This window comes from Podarcis tiliguerta (genome assembly GCF_965153285.1).
Source record: "Podarcis tiliguerta genome assembly, chromosome: 10".
NCBI lineage: Eukaryota > Metazoa > Chordata > Lepidosauria > Squamata > Lacertidae > Podarcis > Podarcis tiliguerta.
In genome coordinates this window covers 21,546,389-21,572,302 of record NC_139543.1, presented here as the reverse complement: position 1 = coordinate 21,572,302, position 25,914 = coordinate 21,546,389, and the positions used below count along the sequence as shown (strand labels likewise).

Genomic DNA, 25,914 nt, shown 5'->3' with positions numbered 1-25,914 from the left:
GTCCTAGTCCAAAACGCCATATATTTTATTGTATTTTTACTCCCAAGAAAATGCACATGGGTTTTTATTGTGGCACTCAGTAAAACGTCATCACTACACATGTGCGCCATCACACATCATCTAGTATACCCGCAGTTAAGTGACATGTGATTTTATGCTAGGGCGGTTTCTTTACCGCATCGTCAATGGCTCAGGAAACCTCTAATGAAATGGTGAGGCCGCTACTTGGATGAGAATAACATCGTGTGGATGACGCACACAAAATGCATGTCTGGCATGCATCAAGCCCACTTCAAACTTCTGTGTGTACACAGCCTGACATTGTTTTCACCATTTAATGGGCTCTGTACACTTTTTCAATAAGTGAAGCATGGTTGTGAACACATTTTGCTCAGTCCAAGAGCAGTGGATTGTTCAAACATTGTTTTCCATGACACATGGAAAGCAATGTTTTGTGGCTTGTTTTGACTCAGCCTGCTGCTTGTAGGCTCTGTATATAAACTGAAATTCTATTATCAAGCCATGGGGACACTGCTTAGGTTGCAGACATTTTACATAGGTTACAAGATTATTGTAAGCAATCCATCATTATGATGATCCCTGCCTTTCATAGAACTTGTCAATTTGTCCTTGACAGAACATGAAAATGTCCCCTATATATCTTCCGCCTCTACTCGCACATATTGACTACAATCCTGCACTGGTGGGGAAGGAGGAGGAGATATGTAGCACCCAAAAATAGAAGACGTTGATTTGAATAAAATGTGCACCTGTGAATTCATATGTATAGGAACAAATTTAGTGTGTGCGTGCGTGTGTGTATATATATGTGTGTGTGTGTGTGTGTGTACACACACACACACACACACACACACACAGTATACACATGACATTAGCCACAATCCACATTTGTCCTGCAGTTCCTTGAGAAATACTGCTGTTTGGTGCATTTTTCCTCCAACTAGTTTCTATCGTATTTGAAAATGTAAGACATGTTCACTTTGCAGTTAAGCTGAGGTGTGGTGTGTATATTTGAGACAGCCGTTGCACATGTGCAGAGGAAAGTGCATAATCAGTTTCAGGGGGGTTGCTGGTGTAGGGAAATCAAACAGGTTTGGTGGATGGGGGGGTGAAGACATCTCTGCCATCTCTCTGGTGTGTACAGAAACATGCAGAAGTGACTTCACATGCTGGGTTGAGGTTGGACGACCTCACTGCATTTTAAGCAAGTAATGTGTATATAGCCTTAGTTTGCTTTCCTGGTGCTAACAGTTGGTGGCCAACTTCTGGTAGTTTTTAATCATTAAACTGGACTTGGACCAGAGAGCCATTCAAACACAGGGTGCCTTCAAAGAGAGGACTAACCTCTCTGAAGTTGGGCATGGGGCCACCCTAAAACAGAGTTGAGTGGCCAGATGGTGTGCAGGATCCCATAAGTGACCCTTAACTGCAGATTGTAAGCCTGTCTGTTTCACTTAGGATGTTCTGTTAAGAGCCATGTATGCTTATACAATAGAAATTATAATAACTCTGCACAGAGCTCTGAAATGTATCTTGTTTGATGAATATAAAAGCCTCTCCCTGAAAGCAGACTGTGTTTTCTGACCCTGTTTTCTTATGTTTTCATAACCTTCCTTTGTACCAATCAGTGCTACAAAGATGAAACATGAGGACTTTCTCATGAGAAATTATTTCCTCGCTCATCCTGTGTACGGCGGAAAGTTTGCCAAGTCTTCGGAGACTCCGTGCTCCTGAAGACTCAGCGCTGGCAAACAGACAACATTTGCATTTGTTACTCCTAACAGTGTGCAAGCCTTGACACATAATGGAGCAACACCTTGATGTAACTTGAAGACAGGAAGACAAAATCCATAGATGACTGGTCAACACGTAATGCTGCCAAAATACAGCAGCAGCAAGTAACAAGGAAGGCACATTAATGTTCTGTCCAGCCTCTGGGGACTCCAAAAGCCTCTGTAGTCTTTGCCATCTTTTGGCAAGCAACAAAAGAAATGCTTTTTTGTTCAGCAAACCTCTTTCCCCTTTTGCTTATCTGCATATATATTGGCTTTGCCACCTGGTGGTAAGCAAGGCAAACTGCACACTTGTCAACTTCGAACAGTTTGGAATTATTTGTGTGTTACGGCGATCCAAAGAGCTGGGGTCAATTGCCAAGCAATCTGAGGTGATTTCTGTGTGGCAACACATGAGGAGAGGACTTGGAGCCACCTCAGCCAAACAGTTGTCGATTAACAAAGTGTCATTTGCTGTAACCTTGAAGGAGGAAAAAAAATGAGTGTCCCAAATACCACAACCAATGTACTTCATGGTAAATCAGGGGCCACCAGCCATTTGGGGCCAGTGGCCACCTTTGGAATGTTGAGAAAGTAGTGCAGGTGCCAGTCACAAAATGGCTGCCATGGGGACAGGGCACAATACAAAATGGCAGCCACTTCTATATAAGAACAGTAAAAGAGACAGGAACACAAAATGGTATAATCATTTTAGTCTGTGAGGTACAGAGGTATGTGGCAGAGAGATATTTCTAAGCACTCTTTGCCATTACTGAATTACTTTTGGTGCTCCAGGTGGGACTGAGAGAGACTCTTGATCTGAAAGGCTGGAGAGATGTTGCCAGTCAGTGAAGAGAATATTGATCTAGAGATAAACCAATATAATGGTCTGGGTCACTCTAAAGTGGCTTCGTATGATCCTATGAGTAGAAAAAGATTGGATAATAACACAAATATTTTAGGTTGCTTTTTTCATAAGGGATAGTATATGATCTTTACTCAGCAAGTCAAAAGTTTGGGAATGTGGTGTGGATGTGGAGCATGTTTTGAACCTGTCGGGAATCTGTGTAATTGAATTAAGCAGTGTATTTTCTGAGCTGTGTGGTCCTATATAAATGTGTTTTGATGTGTTACAGTTCTGCTTTTGGTTACCATTATAGCAAAGCATTTCTCCTTCTGCAATTATTATTTGAATTGTTTTGTGATCCTTTCCGTTTGGCTCTTATGTACTTTGTGTAATTGCTTTTCTTATTTTGAAGGAAACATGATTTGTTGTGGCTGCTAGTGTTGTCGTTTGCTCTTGACTGCAAGCATGTTTGTGGAAGAGCACAGTATACAAATATTTGTTCGGCTCAAAATTCCTCTTATCATTCTTTCATTCACTCTTCCACCTCCCTACACTATGCCCCAAACAAACAAATAAAGGTTTGGATTTATTTGTCAACGGCGTCTAGGTGTAGTAGAGCATCTAAGAAGTAATTGCCTTACAAAGCACATTGTCAGTATTTGCTTATAGTTCCCTGGGGTGTTTAAATTCCCATCTGGACAGTGGCTTGTGCCAAAGTCTGTAGGCACCCGAGCTCATCTTAGCGTGATTGTTGGAAGAAATGCACGTTCCATGATTGAACGCTAGAAGATGATGGGTCCAAGTGTCTGTTCATATGACACATTTGTGATTCCTGTGAATGATTCTGTCTGTCCTTAAGCACATCCCGGTATGGCAAAAATGTAACGTGCCAATCAGAGGATCCAAAACATAGCCCACTCTTGCCAACTGACTCACAATGCAAGATGCACCCCTCACAACCAGGTCGTGAAACAAATAGCTAAGCTGCTTCGTTTGAAAGGAGGAATTGAGACAGAAGAGCCTGGAATATCTTTGGCTATGTCTGTCTGTAAACCAGATTTGATTGTTGTCAACGGAGGGCAGACAACCGTCATGGATGTTGCCATCATGGCCGAGCAATCAATGGAGAGTGAGGGGCTGGCTGCAGAAAGGACAGAAATATGAGAGACGATGACCAACCAGGCAATTGAAGACTTTGTAAAAAACTAAACTAAACACGTCCAAATGGCCTGAAGATAGGCCATATACTTTTGTACCTGATACAGCATTGCTTTGCTTTACAAGACTGTCTTTATCAGACCTCTCATTATTGTAGCCAGGGGCAGTCCGCCCTCTTTGACCTCCTGAGGCAAAACAGGAAGGTACTGCCCTCACAAGATCTCACTGCAACCCAGAAGCCACAGCTTCTCTTCACTTGTGGGGGGCCCTCGGGGAGGGGGGGCTAAACCCGCAGAGGCAACTCTTGGATTCTGCTGCCTGAGGTGGCTGCCTCAGTCTGCCTCATTGACAAGGCAACTTAAAAAAGAGTGTTGTTGTGAAAAGTTGCTACTGGGCACAAGCATAGTTCCATAAAATTGGGCTGTTTCAATGTTAGGGAAACCAATGGGATTATGCACTCTACGCACAAGTGCGCAGGCCATCCCTGTGATATGGTCTGCATGTTTGATTTGTCCACACAAGGGAGCGGTCAAGGATTGTCACAGAGCCTAACTGTCATTAGTCACACAGTCCAAAGTTGGAGTAGACTCTAGCAAAAACGCGATCTCCACAGACTTGGCTGAGTGTCAGGCCTAATGAGCATAGCATTAGCTCCCTGTGGATCTTACTCCATGAAATCAGCTTCCGACACCTCCTCTTTCCAGTCTTCTCCCTCTAACCACTCATTGTTGTCCCACCACACTCCCCGGGCTTTGAGCCTTCATCCCTTGGGTTCCTCCCATCATTCCCCAGGCTGGTTCCTCCCATCATTCCTCTGTGTCCAACCAGTTCATGACAAGGATGGCAGGACTTCAGCCCATACCTAAATTGGAATATTTATGTAACTGGACACGTTCTTCTTGCTTTATGAAGCATTTATAGCTTTAAACCTAGTAGGGGGAGGAAATTAACAAGCACACATTCCCATTAAACAGATTTGTAAACATTTCATTGTTGGCTTTTAATCTGATTATTGATTTCATCTGTGTCAGCCATTCTTCTCTGGTGTGGCCATTATACAGTTAAGTTTTTGTTTGCTTTTACCGACACAATTATACTTGTGCTTTTAGCAGAAAATGCCACAATTATTTAACAAAGGTATTTGGCTTGAGGACAAGCGATGTGTTTATTTAAATTGTATCCATTAATAAGGAAGGCCTTTAGAAAAAGCAAAGGAAGAAGATTACACAGCAAGATTAACTGCTAAATAGGTTAATTTTTCTATTGTGTGTTTTTTCCCCTTTACAAGCATACACATTTTTCACAATGCTGTTTGACTTGAAAGAGCTTTCGCTTGCAAAGATAAACAAACTCATATAAGAGCCGGCAGTCAGTGCATTAAACTGAAAAGAAAATTAATTGTGCAGGTGCTATTACAGCACACAAGGTGGGAAGGTGGGTGTTTATCAGGCAACTCAGTTTCCCCCCTCACACACATGCCAACAGAGCTGTGACAGAAGATGAAGAAGAGGAGGAGGAGGAGGAGGAGTGGCAGAGCTTAATGCTCCAGCACAGGGGGGGGGGGGTGTTTACATTTGAAATCCCACTTTATCACTACCCTATGTTGTTTCAAAGCGGTCCTATACATTTCTATGCAGAAGTAAGTTCCACTGAGTTCCATTAGCCTTACTAGAAACATAGGATGCTGCCTTATACTGAGTCAGACCATTCGTCTATCATGCTCTACACCGGTGTTTTTGGACTACAATTCCCATCATCCTTGACCACTGGATTTGCTAGCGAGGGGTGGTGGGAACCTGCAAGCCACGCATGGCCTTGTCGCATGGGGGTTGGGGAGCGAGGCCAAAATTTGACACCTGCCAGCCCTCATGCTGCCTTCCCAAAGCTGGATAAGCAAGGCCTTTGGCAAGGAGGTGTGAGGCTCTGGCAGGGTCCTAGAGCCCTCCTACCTCCTTCCTAACATTGAGAAAGTGCTGACTAGGCTTTGGGCAGGAGGATAGATGACTCTAGGATCCTGTCAAAGTTCAGCACCTCCTTACCTGTCAAGGAGCTGTCAAAGGAGCCAGGTCAACCACAGGGCAGGCCCACACAAACACAGGAGGCACAGAATGCAATTAGCTCTTCATTAACAGAAAATACCAACACAGCAGAGTCCCCTGGTTTGTATTAATCTAGCTGAAACATTCCTGAAACTTACCACTGGCCCCACCCTTCCCCCTCTATTTTTTATCTCCCAAAGAGATGAAGGATGCCTTGAAGCAGTGGGCTCCTCCTCTGGGCCTGCCTGACCCATTGCTCAAGCAGGGAGTCAGAGAGGGAGGAGAATCAGCAGGACTGGAACACCTGCACTCACATTGTGACTCTCAGCCTCTAACCCTGTCCTAGAAGACCCTCCTTCTCCTGACCCCCTTGGATTGCTCAACCCAGTGCCAGATTTATGTATAGGCTAAGTAGGCTGAAGCCTAGGGGGCCTCACCAACCCTCCTGCTCCCCAGTGGGCAGTCACCCCTCTCCCAAAATTGCAAACCCAAGACTTCATGTGAGCGCAGGGCAACCCGGGCCTCTAACTCTAGGGGGCCTCACCAGCCTGCCCTCTCCCCAGTGCCGCAGTCTCCCCTCTCCCAAAATTGCCTGTCTTCTGAGCCCTCCCTGGGGAACTCTTCGGCTCCCAGCACTCTGACTCATCCAGCCAGTCCCTGACATTACCTGGCTTTGGTAGGGCTGCAAGTCAAATGTTGGGCCACATGTTGGACCACCCTGGTCTTGAGTGACTGGCAGTGGCTCTGCAGAGTTTCAGGGAGGGGGCACATCCAGCCCTGGCTGGAGATGCTGAGGATCGAACCTAGGAGTTTCTTTACGCAAAGCAGGTGGTCTCCCAGTGACCTACTGCCCTTCCCATACTCCCGGGTAAGTGTGTATTGGATTGTAGCTTTAAATGGCCACATGCCTTTTCAGTAGTGAGGGTGGGGTGGCTCAGTGAGTTCAAGCCTGCTACAGAACAGCCTTTAGTTTTTAAACATGAGCACTGCAGTTGTTTACATGAAGGAACCGTTAACAGATTTCAAGCCATATAGAAATATTACGGAAGACTTTGCACATTGTTATTTAAATGCTAGGTGCATTGATGTGACTAAGCAAATCAATATAGATATATACAATGCAATGAGATCATCAGAGGCTTGCTTTGTGGATGTGTCACAAGCTCTGTATCGAAGCACTGAGCGCAATATACCATTCTGCCAAGTCTCATTTTTATAAAGGCTTTGCCTAGCTAACTAACCTCTGCCACATCTAACCTGACCACATGAGCTTTGGCCAAGTTTCAAGTGAGCATCGCTACTCTTGGCAACGCATTTTCTGCTTTGTCGCTGCTTATATGGTGGGTGGAAATGTTGAGCTATTTTCATGGCCAGTTCTGAAAGTAGCTTCCACTGCTCACTTTGAAATGATACCTCTATAAGAAAGGAGCCAGTTCACCTGGTGTGAGCTGAACTTCATGCGCATTGAGTTTTAGTGTGGCTCTGCAGATAGCCACATTGCCCCACACCAAAGTGGCCTTTAAAGTTCAGGGGCCTCGATTCAACACAGAAGTACGCATGATTAACCTCATAGATATAACTAGCTTTTCAATGCAACCTTATGCATGCTAACTCAGAAGCAAGTCTCATTGTGTTCGGTGAGGATTAATCCATAGTAGGCATGTTTAGGATTGCTGAAAGAATGCAAAGAGGAGATGTGTGGTCTCCAAAGTGTCAACTAAGAAGATTTATTGCAGCGCAGTGTCTTTCGGAACACAGGTTCCTTCCCCAGGAGCAATCTTAAATTTTCAAATTCTATGAAGTGGCTAAAGCAGCATGCATAAATACTAGCGGCCTATCATGAGGAAGACAAGAACAGCAGTTTGTATTTGCCCAAAGTGCTTTGGTGTACTGTATAGAATTTGAAAGTGTAAGATTGCTCTTGAAAAAGGAACCCATTTGCCCAAACATGTTGAGCTGTAATAAATCTTATCAGTTTTCTTGGCCTTTAAAAAAAAAAAAGCAAAATAAAATCATGCTTTTCTTTATGGTTTCTGTGCCTGTCTCCCCTCCTAGTTTGTTTGTTTGTTTGTTTGTTTGTTTGTTTGTTTGTTTGTTTAGTGTTGTCACCTTGACAATGTGTTGGATTCTGTTGGATTTAACATTGCAGCCCAATATATGCTTAGTTATAAGTACATTCAACTGCATTCAATGGGGATAACTAACACGTAAGTGTATAAAACTGCCACTAGATTCGATGGAATGCTGGAGGCTTATGGTGATCTAATATCTAATTATTTGTAGATATACAAACAGAGTATAGCAGAAGCAAGCAGGTTTCTGCAGCAGGCAGCATCACTGCAAATACTGCATCATATTCCCCCAAAAAGCAACACAAAGTAAGCATAGGCCAATGATATCAAATAGTATGCGGACCAGCTTTATCAGAAAAACTAACCAACAAACTGAAACTGTCACGGACAAATAGAAGAAACCACCTTTTCCCGAATATGGTTACCCTTTATCACATACACAGCCCAACAAGACAACAGCAAAAACCTGCCCACAGCGTTTGAATCAATCTGGCTGACCTGATCCAAAAACACCCACCCACCCCACTCACACACAAAAACAAAGTTCACCACAGACAATCACAAACAAACAGCCACACCCTAGGCCAACCCCAACCTCTCTCACCACCAAAGGAATGCAAGCAAATAGTAAAGACAACCCACACAAGTGACACTGACACAAAACCCCACACATACACTAAACAGAATGGTAGCATTGCCACCCGACCCCACCTCACTCAACATTCCCCCCTCCACTTCTTTCCCCCTTTTTTTCCTAATGTAACACTAATGTCTCGACAAATGAAACTGATCTGTAGAAAATGTAACTTGAAAAAAGAGACATTGCACATACAGTGGTACCTCGGGTTAAGAACTTAATTCGTTCCGGAGGTCCGTTCTTAACCTGAAACTGTTCTTAACCTGAGGTACCACTTTAGCTAATGGGGCCTCCAGCCACCGCCACCGCCGCCACGCGATTTCTGTTCTCATCCTGAAGCAAAGTTCTTAACCCGAGGTACTATTTTTAGATTAGCAGAGTCTGTAACCTGAAGCGTCTGTAACCTGAAGCGTCTGTAACCCGAGGTACCACTGTACTTTTGTAAAACAAGAAATTAGCGTGCAATACAAGGATGGTTTTGTCAACTTAAGCAAAAAGAGAGGAAAAGCCTCATAGCTTTTTTGTTTCAGTCTGAGTCCAAATTCAGACTAACAACAGCCCCCTCCTCCTTTTCCCCCCTCTCTCACCTACACACACACAATGCAGAACACCGGCTAGTCTCAGATGCCACCATTGAAGTTAAACCTTTTTGTTCAGTCCCCGAAAACACTTTAAACTGAATCTGACCTCTTCACAATAACTGAATTGTGTTGTGGGCCCAACTACAGATTCCTCCTGGCCTTGTGATTCTTTAGGGTAGTATGTACCCCACCAATCCCAGACCTTCCGGGTGTCCCTATTTTCCAGTGACAGTTCTGGATTTACAAAAGCCGTCCCAGTTTCTGATTTGATCTCAGGATGTCTTGATTTTCCATGGGACATCCCTATTTTCATCAGGAAAACATTGGAGGGTATGGAGTCATGAGACCCCTGAGACAAGATACTACAGGGATCTGTACAAGGATACTACAAACTTCTTCCAAAGAGGGCTAGATTTGATGAAGTGAACAATCCTTTTTTTAGGACTCAAGTTGTTGAGCGCTTTTTTTTTAGGATTTTACCCCAGGAGATAGACTGCCACAGAGGGTGGATTAAACCGATCAGCGGGCCAGATTAGGCCCCTGAAACGGACTTCGGACATGCCTGCTTTAGGACATCTGAACATAGCCCTATATATGGAAGTTTTTTAATATTTACTGTTTTATTATGTTTTTCTATGTGTTGGAAGCCGCCCAGAGTGGCTGGCGCAACCCAGTCAGGTGGGTGGGGTATAAATAATAAAATAATAATAATAGTTTTTGTTATTATTATGGAATAAAAGGTAAAGGTAAAGGTACCCCTGCCCGTACGAGCCAGTCTTGACAGACTCTAGGGTTGTGCGCCCATCTCACTCTATAGGCCGGGGGCCAGCGCTGTCCGAAGACACTTCCGGGTCACGTGGCCAGCGTGACATCGCTGCTCTGGCGAGCCAGAGCCGCACACGGAAACGCCGTTTACCTTCCCGCTAGTAAGCGGTCCCTATTTATCTACTTGCACCCGGGAGTGCTTTCGAACTGCTAGGTTGGCAGGCGCTGGGACCGAACGACGGGAGCGCACCCCGCCGCGGGGATTCGAACCGCCGACCTTTCGATCGGCAAGCCCTAGGCGCTGAGGCTTTTACCCACAGAAATGTTGAAGGGTAAGCAATCCACAAAACCCCACCAACACAACTGATCCACAAGAGATGTTCCACCAAAATCTTGGAATGGAACAAATGACTATTCTTAGGCTGATCAATATGTTTGTGCTGCCAAGCTGTGTAAACAGCAAAACAAACACAATACTGCAGCCTCAACAATACATCAAAGTAGGAATGCCTTGTAAACACTGCTCTTCCTCTTGCCCTAATGATCCTCAAGAGGGCCACTAATTGGATAGGTTTTGGCATAAGGCTCTGGACAGACTGTTTTGCATTCAAGAGGAGCTAGGGAGAAAATTAAAGTTGCACTCACGTCTGTGTAACTGTGCATAGGATTGGCTGCCACTGTTTATTCTGATGGAGGAAATGGTGGAAGGCCTTGGCTTCTGGTTATTGTATGGTGGGCCTGCCTTTGAAAAGTGCTTGGAAACCTAATTGGTTTAAAATGCAGCTACCAGGATGCCAACCAAGGCAGGACATAAGGAGTGTATAATGCAGGCTTCATAACATCATCACAGACTTCCATTCAGTCTCCAGATCCAATGGAAAGCGGTGGTTTTGACCTTCCAAGGTCACACAGTCTGGACCTGGGAAGGTTGTTTCTTGGGTGCCCTGTGTTAGCTCTTCAATAATGCCAATGGAGTCTAGAGAGAAAGGAAATCTTGATAACACAAGAACAAACTGAACACAACAGAATATAGAACTGGAGAAGAAAGAAACGGAAGGATTTTTGTCTTTTAGGGGCAAAGCTTGTACATAAGCAGGGTTCGATATACAACCAACATCCTAGAGAAAACTCCCTCCAAACCCCCTCGGACCTACACAGCCTATCAGAGCATATCACGTATGTTATGTACTGAAGTTCTTACCCTGGACCAGCAAGGGGATACTGTAGATAGTTTTCACTCAGGTCCACGTCAGTTATTTTAGGCGGGAAACCCTGGGTTGTTGTTGCTACAATGTTGACAGCCGGCTGCCTATAAAAGCAGGCCGGCTGAGCTGTTTGCTGTTCAGTTCTGTTCCAGCTTACAAAATAAAGAGCTGCTTTGGAGAAATCGCTGTGTTGTCTGCCATGTCTACCCACTATTCAACAACGTATATGGTAAAATGCAAGGTAAAAGGTAAATGACTCCTGGAAGGTTAAGACCAGTCAAAGGCGACTATGGGGTGTGGTGCTCATCTCACTTTCAGGCCGAGGGAGCCGGTGGTTTGTTCACAGACAGCTTTCCGGGTCATGTGGCCAGCATGACTAAACCGCTTCTGGCGCAACAGAAGCCAGAGCACATGGAAACACTGTTTACCTTCCTGCCTCAGCAGTACCTATTTATCTGCTTGCACTGGCGTGCTTTCAAACTGCTAGGTTGGCAGGAGCTGGGACAGAGCAACGGGAGCTCACCCTGTCATGGGGATTCGAACCGCCGACCTTCCAATCGGCAAGCCCAAGAGGCTCAGTGGTTTAGACCACAGCGCCACCCATGTCCCTATCACATATAACCACCCTGATGCCATTGTGAGTATAAATAATCATGTACCCATATTTAAAAGAACATTTAGAGGGGGCCAAGGTTGCTCATGAGGAAAGGTTCCCTACCCTTGTGCTATTGCTCCCAGTGATATGATGCTGAACTTAGGTTACTTAGAATCATAGCTGGAAGAGACCCAAGGGTCATCTAATCCAAGAATAAGAATAATAATTTTATTATTTATACCCCACCCATCTGGCTGGGTTTCCCCAGCCACTACAGTGCAGGAATCTAACCTAAAGCATCCATGACTGACTGCTTAAAAACCTGCAAGGAATGAGTGTCCACAACATCCTGAAGGAGACTGTTCTACTGACGAACAGCTCTTATTGGCAGAAAGTTCTTCCTGATGTTTCGTTGGAATCTCCTTTCTTCTCCTTCAATGGCTGGGTCCTAAAGTTTTGTTGCATAAAATTGGTCTCTTCTCTCATGTTCGTTGGTTTACCTTAACTCTCATCTCAAAATAATTTTGATGCCTTTCACACATCCAGTCCTCAAGAAAATAATGGCAAGCCCTACTATTAACATGAAATTGATCACTGAGTAGATAGGCTTAGGAATTTGGCCTTTGATGGTTTTTATAGGACTTAGCTAGCACATGCCCCTCAGGGCAATGATTAAAACAAAACAAAAACTTGTGGAATTTGGGAAGTCTAAAGGTCTGATTAGATAACCTTATGTTCTTTCCCCCCCCCCTTTTTTTAACTCAGGAAGAGCAAACAGAGTGGCAGTCACAGGTGTGCTTTCCATGGTGCCTGAAGCTCAAATCAAATAAATCCTGTTCCTGGTCTCCACAGCAGCCACAGAAGTGAGAAAAACTTGAGGGACTAGGCCTATAATGCGAAATGGAACTGGAGAAAGGCACATACATAATCAGCCGTGCTGTCTCTGAGGCACATCCCCTCTTCTTCTCCTGGGGTGGCAAGACTGCAAATAAAGCAGCAACCTGTGAACCAAGAAAAATAAATGTGCATTTCTGATAAGCAAAAAATCTGCCTTGGGGAACCACAAAGGCTTGCTGCTTGTTTGGGGAGCAGACTGGTGCTCTTTCAAGGCAAAGAATTGCCTCTTTGTAGGTGAATTTATTCAGCCTGCATTTCACAGTGGACTGACCTGATCGGATGCTGCCAAACTTCCTTGAAGATTTTTTCCAAATTTTGCAAGAAGTACACACAAAAATACGTATTTTTTACATATAAATACGTATACAAAATGCTTACTTTAAACATGGCTGCATTGAAAATCATTGAAATGCGCCATGTGACATTTAAGAAGCGCATCTTTCATAATAAAATTTGGCGCCAAAATTTGTGCACACGCTTTCAAGAACTTTGCACGAAACAGAATGGCTCAGGCCTATGTTTCAGTCAGGGCCACCCAAGACATTTTGGCAACCGAGGCGAGCCACAAAATAGTGTCCCCACCACGACAGAAAGGGGAGAGAATATCTACATCAGGAACTAGGTAAGTGGAATCAAATCAACTTTACCCAATGGCTGAATTGGGAATCAAAGACATGCCCAGAAGACCCCACAAGACAGACCCCACTGTTTCCTTCCTAGAGGTGAGAGGAGACCTATTCGCTACAGAGGTGGCATTGTGGGCAGCTGCTGAGGAGGTAGCAGATCCAGCCTCTGAGGAGCTTGTGGTGACAATTGGCGTTGCATTCCTTGGAGGCTGAACCTGCTGCCCCTATGAATCCTGCTGCCTGAGGAGGTCACCTGACCTTGCCTCATGGTTGGGCCAGCCCTGGATTCTATACCAGTGAGACTTACCGTATTTTTTGCTCTATACAACTCACTTTTTCCCTCCTAAAAAGTAAGGGGAAATGTGTGTGCGTCTTATGGAGTGAATGCAGGCCGCGCAGCTATCCCAGAAGCCAGAACAGCAAGAGGGATTGCTGCTTTCACAGTGTAGCGATCCTTCTTGCTGTTCTGGCTTCTGAGATTCAGAATATTTTTTTTCTTGTTTTCCTCCTCCAAAAACTAGCTGCGTCTTGTGGTCTGGTGCGTCTTATAGAGCGAAAAATACGGTAAATGGACTGAGTTAAGCTGCACAGCCTATCCTTACTCCCCTCTGAACCACTAATGTCACATTCCAATTGAAATAAAAAATTTAAGGTCTTATGTTCATAAATGTACCAACCAAGCGCGTACATAGATATGCGGACCACATGTCTGGAGCAGCACAGGAAGACTGTCCTGAAACCATTTTGACTCCCAAACTGACCAAATGTTTTCTCTGCAAGAAAGGAGGGGGTGAGGGAACCTTCCCATTTTCTCAGGAATTGGGTAATCACCATCTCAAAGGAATGGCCAGACTACCAGGAAAGGCAATCAGATAAGGCATTATCAGATAACCTGTCAGACAGGAAAAACAACAACATTCAAATCTCTTTTCTGTGATGTAGGTATGATGTTTGTGGGGGGGTGGTCTTGGGTTACACCCTTTCTGTGATGTATGCATGATGTATGGAGGGGTGGTCTTGAGCTCCAGGGCAGGGAATTTAAAATGTCTACATAAGGCCTTGCGCGCCATTGTTCGAGGTCCTCCTCCTTTCCTGCGTGTGAGTGGAGCACCCTGTTGCAAGAGATCAATAAAGATCAGGCTTACTAGCTGCTTTGCTTCTCAATATTCTCTGGTTGGCCTCTGTTATTTTCTTCTACTGATGGATAACCTACAAAGGACTCTATAAGGGCTCTTCTGCCCCCCCCCCCCATAAGGGAATAAGGGCAGATTTTGTTTACTACACAATACTTGGAAGTGATGTATGTTTCTCCCCTCTAAATTATAAAACATTGCAGGTCTCCGTAGCTCCCGCCCAGAGCACTCTGCACAGAGTAACCGGGGCTGCTCCCTCCTAGGGCTTTTAAAAAGCCCAAATACTGCTGATTGACTGTTTGGCAGAGAAAAGGTAAGCAGGAGCAGGGAAGGAATCCAGTGCTGCCGTCTCCTCCCAAACGGATGATAAGTGGGGAGTTTTAAAAGAGCAATTTATGTCCAGCCTCAGCTACTGAGTCAAGAGGAAAGATGTACCGTTTCCACCAGCTAAGGATACACCCAGAGAAGTTTCTGATAGTCTGTTACTAGATTGGGATGTGGGTGTTCATAACCACTGGCAGAAAGTGGTCAGATTCATCTGGCCGTAGGCATTCCTTACGGCTAGTTGCCCTTAGCTACAGATTCCTTCTTGGGGCTTCAGTGTGCAGATGGAATTTTATTATGGACTTTTAAAATATTTATATAGCAGCACAGTGCTGTACAAAAAAAAAATCCCCTCTCCATCTCTGTTTTCACTTCCCCATTCAGTTTAATGGAGAGGGTGAGCAGATTATTAGACAAAATTAGAAATGAATTAAAATACATAGGCCCCTATAGAAGCAGCATTTTATGTCTATTTTTGTGGTGATAGAACTGCATCTCACTGTTGTCAGGTTTTGTTTACCCATTGGTTTTAAATGTTTTTTTTCCTACTTCCTTGAAATATTGGCTATGTTTGCAAAGCAGCCTAAATTTACTTGAATGTATAAATGAAAAATGCAGGTCACAATTGTTAATGGTTGATATATGTACTTCTGTCCTGTACATTCAGAAATGACGGTAAAGTATTTATGCTTTTAAAATAGAATTAAAAGATAATTAATTAACTACAAGCTGGTGAGGACAGAGACTTTTAATATTGCAAATCCAAGTATATCAGGACAAGTACAGTTAAAGAGACTGCAATTTGCTTTAACACTGTCTCATTTGTATTTATCCTTAAAAAAACAACTCTCCTAAATAGTGCTTCTTCTTGGAAGCACTAACAGAATGTGAATATTTATTAACAGACATTCCAAACTAAGCAAATATGCAGAATATAAATGCTGACCTAAGTGATTCATATGATCATATTAGTTACTTATCTTCCAAGTAGGTTAGATGTCTCTGGGATGGTAGGAAACTCAAAAAGATAAACATATTGCAAAAGCACTAATGATATCCAGCAGAGTTGGTTTTGCTTTATATTCCCTTTTTAAAAGCCTCCTAGTTCAAATATCTGCATGTGTAAAGTTTTTAGTTAAAACCTAACAAGATCAGAATAAATGTCATTTTCCATAGCAATATGGAATTTGAAGAATCTGAGATAACTTGTAACCTCACTTCCCCTTTACCAACACAAATCATTCCAATATTACTGTTACAGGTTTATTGGTTGAGTTGGATCGTGGGTCCCAACCAAACCTGTTATTTTATATCTGTAAGATTGTAGTTGGTAGTACAGTAGAAGAGACTGTTGAAGGAAGGGGTTCTACCCGTTTGCTGTCTCACACTGATACACTTCCTTTGTTCCCACAGTGGTCCATTACCTAGGCTAGCCTGGCTTATATTGTAACATATGCTGGATCCAGGAGTTAGATGGGTTTCGGCAAACTGCCTACTGCCCGCCCCCCCAGTTCATAACAATATATATCATTGCATGCATGCCAGGCTCTGAGTAGCAAGAGACTTCAGGGGTACCAGCACTTACTTAGGGTTCTGTTTCCTTAGAATGAAGGTCACTGGAGACTGTGGTGTTCTTAAGATATGTTTTTATTTACTCATGCATACAACCTGAGTACAGTGGTACCTCTAGTTGCGGACTTAATCCGTTTCAGGGTGCTTGTTTGTTTGTTTGTTTGTTTTGGACATCAACCAATTTACAATCAAATCCATCTCTGATTTTTTTCTAGCTTAATTTCACTTGCCTCATTCTGTGGTCCAGATAAACAATATTTCATGTGCCAATTCTGCAGTGTTTGTGTTTTGTTTGTTAGCCTGGCTTTCAGGATTTGTTGGAATGTAGCTTGAGATGGGATTTCCAAGGAGCAGCTGAAAACTGCAATGTCATAATTGCAGGAGGAGCTGAGAATTTGAAAGAGGAGCTGAAAATTGCAATGTCATCAATGCAGACAAATAGCATCAACCATCCCCTTTCTTAAATCATGAACTAACCCTTGCAAGGTACATGATCAAAAATAAAACAGAATAAAACCTGACCAACAAACCCTGATGACTGTCCAAAGTATGTTTACTTCACTCTGTCATTTCATTTCCATCTAGAGTTGTTTACAAATACTCCTTGGGTGGGATGAAAAGTTGGCGACATTAATAATGCTCCTATGCCAGCAATTTTGTCACATTTAATTGCAATTTTATCTCTCACTTTCCTGGTACTAATCCTTGCATAGTTCCCATATATGTTGACATTTTCGTCCTAGAACTAGAAATTTGAGATGGTTTTGGGGGGAGGGGATGGGGGCTTAATAAAATCTGAAGTGCTACAGCTACACTCATAAACACTTCAATAACATTCATTCACTGATCCACAAATGGCATGGAATATCTGTTCTGTGCCTGCCTGCACAAGCCTTTCCACTTCTCCCTTACTTGTAGTAAACTCCAGTGCAGGTACTTTCAAAGGTTATTGTGAAACCCAGGGATTCCACAGAATTAAGGAACAAAGTTGTGTTGACGTGGAATGCTGGGAAGTGGAAACAGGTGGATTTGAGGTTTACACTGTGGGATGAGTGTTTTCTCACGCGTGGTACACCCATAAAAGGAGTGTCTGTGCCACACTGTTTTTCACTCAGTGCTATTTTTCTCAAAAAAGAGGTGCCAGAACTCACCACGAACGCCTCCCTTGTTCTCTTATAATGGAAATGGTGCTCACCTTAGAGCTGCCAAAACAGAGTTTTGGTGAATTCCAGCTGAAAAGAAAGCCCTGCATCACAATAAATCTGTTGGGGTGTTTTCAGACCAAAGGGAGAGTTAATTTGAGATATCACATAAATTTTAGTTTACTTGGGGGGCTGTACAATAATTCCAGGTAGTTTTTTTAAAAAAAAAAAATATCTGGAGGAAATCTGAACCTTGCCTGGTGCTACCAATCAGAGAAGCCCATATGGGGAATTTTCTTGAGGCTAAGACATGCAACAACACCATGAAGTCTTATTCTTCCACCATTACAGTGGTATCTCGGGTTACATACACTTCAGGTTACATACGCTTCAGGTTACAGGCTCCGCTAACCCAGAAATATTACCTCGGGTTAAGAACTTTGCTTCAGGATGAGAACAGAAATCGTGCAGCGGCAGTGCAGTGGCAGCAGGAGGCCCCATTAGCTAAAGTGGTGCTTCAGGTTAAGAACAGTTTCAGGTTAAGAACAGACCTCCGGAACAAATTAAGTTCTTAACCTGAGGTACCACTGTACTGTAAACCCAGTATATCTGGATAATAGAGCTTTAGCTGAATGTCTGCCCCTTTAAAGGGACACCCAACCTTTTAGGTTGGAAGAAGCCCAAGGTTGCCTCAGTAAGCAGAGGCAATAGGAAAAAGAACAAGTGGGATTACTAGTTCATAATAAACATAGTTTATGTATGTGTATTGATGCTTCTTTCCTGGAGTGACAATTAACACAAACCATTTTTTCAGACCAATTCCTAGCTGAAAGCAGGATCATGTAGATTAGTTGATTGTGGGAGTAATTTAAATCCAAGAAGTTCAATTACACTTTTTCCACTGTTGACCTTTAATTACTTAATTAAGAGTAGTTCTTCTGTCTTCAGAGAGGGAAATGTTTGCCATAATCACATTTTCCTTAGATGGCTCCTGCTGTTGTTAATACACAAAACAAACATAGGAGGAAAAAACATGTTATGGTAATATTTGTATCCAATGTTCCTAATAAACACTGTGCAGGTTACCTGGACTCTGCCCCTTGCATGTAAAATATATAAAATAAGAATAATCATTTGTTGCAAAAAATAGGTGAATTGTAGCATTAATGAGACTTTGGAGGTTTCTTTGTTGCCAATGTCCTTCTGCTTCTTTGCTGCTGCAGCTTCCTATTTTACCTGTACTTTGCCAGAAGACCCCAGGGCAGTTTTTAAAACAGACACAGAGAACATTGTTACTAAAAATCACAGTGCTCAAGATAAAAGATCTCATACAACATAAAGCTCTAATCCTTCGCTTAAACATGCATGGGTAACCTCTGGCTTCCTCCTCCATACCATCCTACTGAGATAATACAATAGATATCTGAGAAAATTCAATCTGTGTACTTTCTGCCGAGACTGTCAAAGGTGAACATCTCTCCCAAGAGACCCAGACTTAAATCACCTCATAAACATCATCAAATAGCCATCTATTTGTGGGTATACGGCTCCCAAGAGAAACGGAGTACTTAGATATTAAAACACATGGGCTGCTCTGCTTGCGACACTCTGTTGAGCTACGTTTCGTCTCAGGATACTGGCTCAAGTGCGCCAGTGGTAAAAAAACGAAACCCTTGAGATTTGCAATGACAGCCATTTGATAATTGCATCCTTGCCAAGAAATGAGAGGGGCTGGTACAATATTGCGTGGGGTGGCTTTTAAATTTAAGCTGATATGGAAGGCTTCACTTCCACAGAGAGAAATGTGAAGATGGCCAGAATGAGGGGATGGCAGCATCGCTTCTCAAGCAGTGCTGATATCAATCCAGCAGAAGTTCCCCTCACGCATCCACACCCATTCTAACCTGTCCTGCCCCCCCCCAAGATCCCCCCACCATCCTTATCCATAGGAATCTGTAGCAATAGCAAATGACTAACTGCATTATGTGTCAGTGTAAGAATGAGTAAGAGCAGCTTGCCTCATATTTAATACCTCTATCGCAGAAAAGATTAACCATATCTGCTGTCTTGCTTCCCCTTTTCCCTGAGCGGTGAGAAGTTTCAAAAACAGCACTACTTGGGTTTGGCTTCTTTGGGGATAACGTTTTGTAATATTTTCAAAAGAATATTATGCAAAGCACAGCATAGGCAGAGCTGAAGGAAAGCAGTGTGCGTACACAACACCTGCTAGGCAGTAAATACACTGTTTCACAACAGATCCTACACTGGCACTGCATGCAAATGTGTTTGCAGTCTTTAGATCACTTTTGGTCATAGCTCTCTCTCTGTGTGTGTGTGTGTGTGTGTGTTTCTGTGTGTGTTTTTCTGTGCAATCCTGTATATTGGCTGTCATGTCATGAGCACTGTATTAAAGACACTTGTAAACTGCTATGAAAGCTGCCAAGAGGATTCCCTGATCATCACATTTGGGAGTTAAATTTTATGTACGAAAGCTAGTTCCCAGGCTATTTATTAACAACTGCATTTGGGGAGCAAATATATTTGGGAAGGAAGAAAGTATGGGGGGGTCCCCCTGTCCACACAAGACCTTGAGCCAGGCAGTTTACTGTTGCAAACAGTAAAGCATACCAAATTAATATAAACCTATTAATGTCAATATAAAGACCTGTGATGGTTACAATGTGGTAACTGAAACTCAGTGGGACTTCCTTGTTTGCAGTACAGCTGCCAGTGCTTGCTTGAACAGGTTTTATGTGTGGAATGTGGATTTCAGGGACAATGCGTTCAGAAGCAGTGGGTCTATATTAAAAAATTAATCTAGAACATTAATAACTTTTGAGATCATATCATGATTTTTCTTTTGCAGGACAAATATTTTATGAGGCTTTGGGAGTGAGTTTGACATTACAATCCTCTGCACATTTCTTCAGAAGAAATTGCTCAATGTGGTAATTGCAAATTCACACACAACTGGTAATGCAAGACTAGCTGCACGTAGCAGTCCTATTATTCCAACCTTATTCCTCGGTTTCTCATCTCTCACCAGAAGAGGAAAATAGCACCGCCTCATTCTAGCCTAGATCATAGAATCATAGAATTGAGTCATCTAGTCCAACCCCCCACAAGGCAAGAATCTTTTTGCCCAATGAGGGGCTCAAACACACGGCCCTGAGATTAAAAGTCTCATGCTCTACCCACTGAGCTATTGCATGGTTTCCTTCACAATTTTCTGCCGGTGTAGCTATTCACTCCACTGTTCCCCTCCTGAGAATTGAGGCTGAAAGAATGGGAGTTGCTTAAAGTTGAGGCTATGAGTCTATGGCACAAGACCCTTCATGAATCTGCAGTACTGTGTGCTGTTAATTCCATTTACAGATAGGGAATTTGTGACGACAGAAAAGAACTTTAGCAGGGACAGGCAGCGAATCCATGACAGAAAATAGTTTAATGCATCCGGACATCCCAAGGGGCAAGCAGTTCTAAAGTGGAAGAGTCAGCCTCAGAAATTATTGGTATATACACACTGCGCTACCAAGGTACACATTGTTCCTTAACTGGCTGCTTCTCAACCTGTTGCTCTTGAGCTCAATAAATATTGGAAGAAAAGTAGCTGTGACAATGGTTCTGTTTCGGGTGGGGAGGTTAGACCAAGTGGAGCAGAGGTAGATTTAGGAGAGGGCGGCCTGACCTGGGCGCCGAGCCACAAGGGTGCTTCAGGGGGCACTGCAACAATGATGAACAACGGAGGGTGAGAGGCTTGGGGGTGCCAGAAATTGCCATTGCACAGAGCACCACTGAAATTTTAAAGCCCAAAGTCTGCCACTGGGTGGAGAAGGGAGGAGCCGGAGTTTTACATGCGAAGAGAGTAGAGGGAAATGTTATGTACTGAAGTTCTCACCCTGGGCCAGCAGGGGGATACTGTAGATAGTTTTCACTCAGGTCCACATATGCAAATAAGGGATTGAAAGTGACGTTCAGTGAATGGATAGTTACAGAAAGTGGTTACTGTTGCGTTCTAGTGGAGCTCTATCTAAGCAGGCTGGCTGAACGCTTCAGTTCAGTTCTGTTCTGGCCTGTGAATACACAAGAGCTGTTTGAAGAATCGCTGTGTTGTCTGATATGTTCACCCACAACTTAACAGGAAGGAGATTGGCTTTGGTGCTGTGCAACTTCCCCCACCTTCTTCTTCTTTGGCGATCACTTGTAGCCGAGTAAGATTGTCTTCCATAAACACGGTTTTAACAGTGAGTCTTTAAGTGACTGTGGAGGCCAATTTTGGGTCCACAGGTCCTTCCACACTCCATCCACAGCTGCCAGTAGCATTTTTAAGGCACAGGAACTAATGGCAACCAGTGATCTCCAGGTAGCTACCACTTCTCCAGATGTGCACACGCAGCCAAAGTTGTGTGCCCCATTGAAAGGAAAAAAGACAAGGCCCCTTCACTTTGAGTAGAAGAGCGTTTCAGTAGATGCAGTTTGCCTTCCCCACAACTATTCCAAGAGAAGGAACTCTGACTTCTTCCTTTCATGTGGCTACTCTAAACCCCAAGGCCACATGCCATTCTGAACTGAGCATAGGAGCCAGCTCCGAGGGGCCGTGGTTCCTCCCCCATTAAACATTTGGGGGGGCAGCCCCCAAAGTTAATGGGCATTGCCATTCAAGTAGTGCGGGTGCTCCCTGTCATGTGATCAGTTATGCAGGGTGGGGCTTGCTTGCCCTCCCCAATATGTTATTCAGGTTGGCACCCCTGTTGAGCAGCGAGGGTTTTGTCACTTACTGCTTTAATACGTGAAATGCACACAGCGAGCCCCCCCTCCCCGCCCCAGACAATGAAAGGCTTGTTAACAATTGAAGCGCTTCTCCGCGCGCTGACGGGAGCTCCTGGGAAACTGCTTTCGTCCTTCCCCTCGGCGGGCTCTGGAAGCCCCGCGTTTCCTCCCGAAGCCCTCCTTCCTCTCCTGGCTTGAGAAGGAAAGGCTCGGGGAAGAAACCACCTGAGGCCTGACTGGTGTGCTTGGGGGGGGGGGGGCTGAGGTGAAGGAGCGGGGCGGAATTGGCGGGAACGGGCCCTGAGGCGCTTCGAGCTGCTCTGCCTCTCCGCGCGCCAAGAGAAAGAACTCGCCACAGGTTGTCGCGTAGTCGCTACTGAGCCAGCGAGGCGCGCTTTGCCTTTCTGTGGCAGCGAGCGCCCGCCCCGCTCCGGCTCCACTGGTGAGTCAGCGGCAGGTCAGGAGTATCGCGCGGGAAGGGAGGGGCGCGAGAGGCAGTGGCGGCGCGGATTTGCCGCTGGGAGCCGCCACCAGAGCGAGCGAGCGAGAGAGAGGGAGGCTCGGGCGAGCCCCGTCGGCGAGCGCCAGAGGTTGACTTGGAGGCAGCGCCGGCGGCGTCGCCGCCCTCTCATTTCCCTCCAGGTGGCTCAGGGAAAAGAAAGGAAAAGGGACGCTTGGCGGCTCCTGGTGCGCTCGGTGGGACCGTCGGGGGCGGCATCCAGATGTGAGGCAACAGCTGCGCCCTCCCCGCCTTCAGCGAGCAAGGTACGGCCAAAACTACAGGAGAGCCCCGCAGGTTGCAGCGGGGAAGGGGAAGAGGGGGAGACCGGCGGCTGCGTCGGAGCGGGGACACTTGCTTCGGAGCGTGGCACAGCCGGACCCCGGACGCGTTTTCTTCCGCAGCAGGTCCCGCTCCGCCGTGAGCGTTGTGTTTTGAGCGCGCTTTGGGCGCCTGGTCCGATCCTCTCTCGCTCCAATCGGGGATTGATTTCGGACCAGGGAGTTATTGGTCTGGGAAAGTCCTGAGAGGTTGGCGCAGATGCGGATGGCCTTTCCTTGCCCCCACCCCCGCCATGAATCTGGATCCTAGGAGCCAATTCCTAGGGGTCCCTCCCCCTAAAATATTCGAGGGGGCCGCGCCTCCCCCCAAAGTTGATAGGCATCGCCATTCCAATGATGTGCGTGCACTGTATCATGTGATCGATTACGTGGGGCGGGGCTCACCCCCCCTCAATATTTTATTCAAGTTGGCACCCCTGATCCGGATTGAGGTGTCTTCCAGCCTCGCTCTTCTCCGCCGCAAAGGATGTGACATTTCAGAGGGGAGGCTTGCTTGGCGCCTGGTTTTGCAGCTCAGCCCCACGGATCTCTTACTCGGGAGGAAATCCCGTTTAACTTTATCACGAGGCTGATTCTCAGGTAAGTAAAAGAGGGTATACAGGATCAGCCTGGGAGGCATTCCTGCGGATTCGAGTTGTGACGGCGGCGCGATTTAAGGCGATTGCACTTCCTCGTAGCGATCGCTGATCCGGAGTAAGCGGTGGCTGGCGAGTGGCTGCTTGATAATAATCGTCGAGGAAATGAGTAGCTGGAATGTTTTTTTGGCTGCCGCTGCTCTTGGAGATCAGCCTGGACTTGGCAGGGCTCAGCCCCCCAGACCTGCGCGCGGTGCCAGAGCTCATTCCGAGAGCATGTGCAGTGAGAGAGATGAGAAGGCTTTTAAGCATGTGCAAGGTGCCTTGCCTCTTCGCCGAGGAAGCGCAGCCAGCAGGAGTGCCAACTTGAATTAAAAAATCGGGGGGGGGGGAGCCCCGCCCCACATTCTCAATCACATGGTGCGGAGCACACACACCATTTGAATAGCAATGCCAAATATTTTATGGGGAGTGGGGCAAAGGTCCCTAGGTGGTGGCTCCTATGGCAGCCAGCTCGGGTGCATTTGAGAGGGTCAGAAGCGTCACGTGATATCCAGGTAGGGGTTCTCTTCCCCGGAATGACCCGGTATGCACCCGTGGGACTTGGCATTTGCCTCCTCGCAAGGGATTCATGGTTTAGTTCCCCACGCGTTTGGGATTTAGGGGGAAAGAGCTTCCAACAGGCACCTATTTCTTAAAATCGATACATGCTATCCCTGTTGCTTGGATCTTGGGCTTCGCTCAGGACGGCCTGAGATCTATTTGGGTCTGGTGCGGTGATTTGATTCCTAGTTGGGCTGGAGCGCAAGGGAATCTGCGCTTTCGAGAGAGAGAGAGAGTGGGTGGGTGGGTGGGAAGAATTGCTGAGCTCACTGGAAGGAACCGAGAGTAAGCCAAAACCTTTCCTCGCTGCGAGGTGATTGAAAGGAGATCCTGGATGATTCAGGGGTGACTCGTTCCTTAAAGGGGGAGGGCAGAAAGCAGCGAAGTGCCTGGAGGAGGCAGCTTGCAACGCGGCTTGCTTACAAAGAAGTTTTTGAGCCACCCGCAATCTGACTCAGAGCAGAGGCGCTGGATAAGGAAGCGCAGGGAGAGTCCTCGAGGCAAGGCGAAGGAGAGGCTCGCTTCCCTGCACGCCTGTTCCGGCAGCCTTGCCCGGAGGGAGCGATTTCTTCAGCCTGACTGCAGGTGGATAGTGCATCTGTTCACAGCCCGCCTAACTACCGAAGTTCCTCACTTCACCTTGAAATTGTAACTGGCGGTGGGCGGGCTGTCCTGCTATGAATGTAGCCAGCGGTGGTTGTTGGTTGAGCTTGGTAAGGCAAGCCCAATAGCAAGTGGAGCCAGAGTCAGTTGGGATAGCTCAGTTGGTAGAGCATGAGGCTGTTAATCTCCGGGTTGTGGGTTCGAGCCCCAAGTTGGGCAAAAAGATTCCTGCATTGCAAGGGGTTCGACCTTGTAGCCCATTCAAAATCTTTGGGTCTAATCTTGTCCCCATCCTCCCCGTTGCTGACTTCTACAAGGGCAATGCTGTGGCTAAGGAGGAGGAAGTTTGTTGGGTGGTGCCAACCCCTGGACTGGTTGCAAGTAAGTAAGAAAGCAGGCAGGTGGGAGGCATCACCCATCGCTGGTATAATGCCAGCAGTGGATTGGTTTGAAAACAAATAAATCACCCTTTCTTGTTGTTGTTGTTTATTTGTTTAGTCGTGTCCGACTCTTTGTGACCCCATGGACCAGAGCACGCCAGGCACTCCTGTCTTCCACTGCCTCCTGCAGCTTGGTCAAACTCATGTCCGTAGCTTTGAGAACACTGTCCAACCATCTCGTCCTCTGCCATCCCCTTCTCCTTGTGCCCTCCATCTTTCCCAACATCAGGGTCTTTTCCAGGGAGTCTTCTCTTCTCATGAGGTGGCCAGAGTATTGGAGTCTCAGCTTCAGGATCTGTCCTTCCAGTGAGCACTCAGGGCTGATTTCCTTCAGAATGGATACGTTTGATCTTCTTGCAGTCCATGGGACTCTCAAGAATCTCCTCCAGTGCCATAATTCAAAAGCATCAATTCTTCCACCCTTTCTTAGAAGGGCTTTATTCCTTTTCCCCACCCCACCCCACCCCACCCACATTTTTGGTATTTGCACTGGGAGGCTTAATGGGAGCCAGTTTGACTGTTATAATTTTGAGGAAGCATAACCTGCCCATGGGACTCTGAATCAAAAAGTGCAGATAACAAAAAAATATATCCTGTGGGTCAATTTTGGAATAATATGTTGTCTGAGATGTGGCTTGCATCTTTGCATTTCCAAACAATCTTAATCAAAGTTACTTTTTAAGTGATGACCCGAAAT

General features: G+C 45.4%; 1 protein-coding gene and 1 long non-coding RNA gene across 4 annotated transcripts in view; both read left to right on the top strand.

Annotated features, from left to right (window-relative positions):
* Positions 1 to 15,111, top strand: part of LOC310658283 — a 47,668-nt gene extending 32,557 nt beyond the window's left edge. Inside the window, exons 2-3 of the long non-coding RNA XR_014502179.1 lie at positions 12,458 to 13,211; positions 14,552 to 15,111. This is a non-coding gene — a long non-coding RNA (uncharacterized lncRNA). The remainder of the gene's footprint in view (positions 1 to 12,457; positions 13,212 to 14,551) is intronic.
* A 7,312-nt stretch (positions 15,112 to 22,423) lies between these two features.
* MET (MET proto-oncogene, receptor tyrosine kinase) overlaps positions 22,424 to 25,914 on the top strand; it is a 97,113-nt gene continuing 93,622 nt past the window's right edge. The window contains exon 1 of one of the 3 annotated variants that reach the window (XM_083399336.1): positions 22,424 to 22,598. The gene's annotated coding sequence lies outside the window, so the exon portion shown is untranslated. Of the gene's footprint in view, positions 22,599 to 22,628; positions 22,922 to 23,429; positions 23,576 to 25,914 lie in introns of those variants that run through there. The other 2 variants (XM_083399333.1, XM_083399335.1) reach the window with 2 other exon arrangements.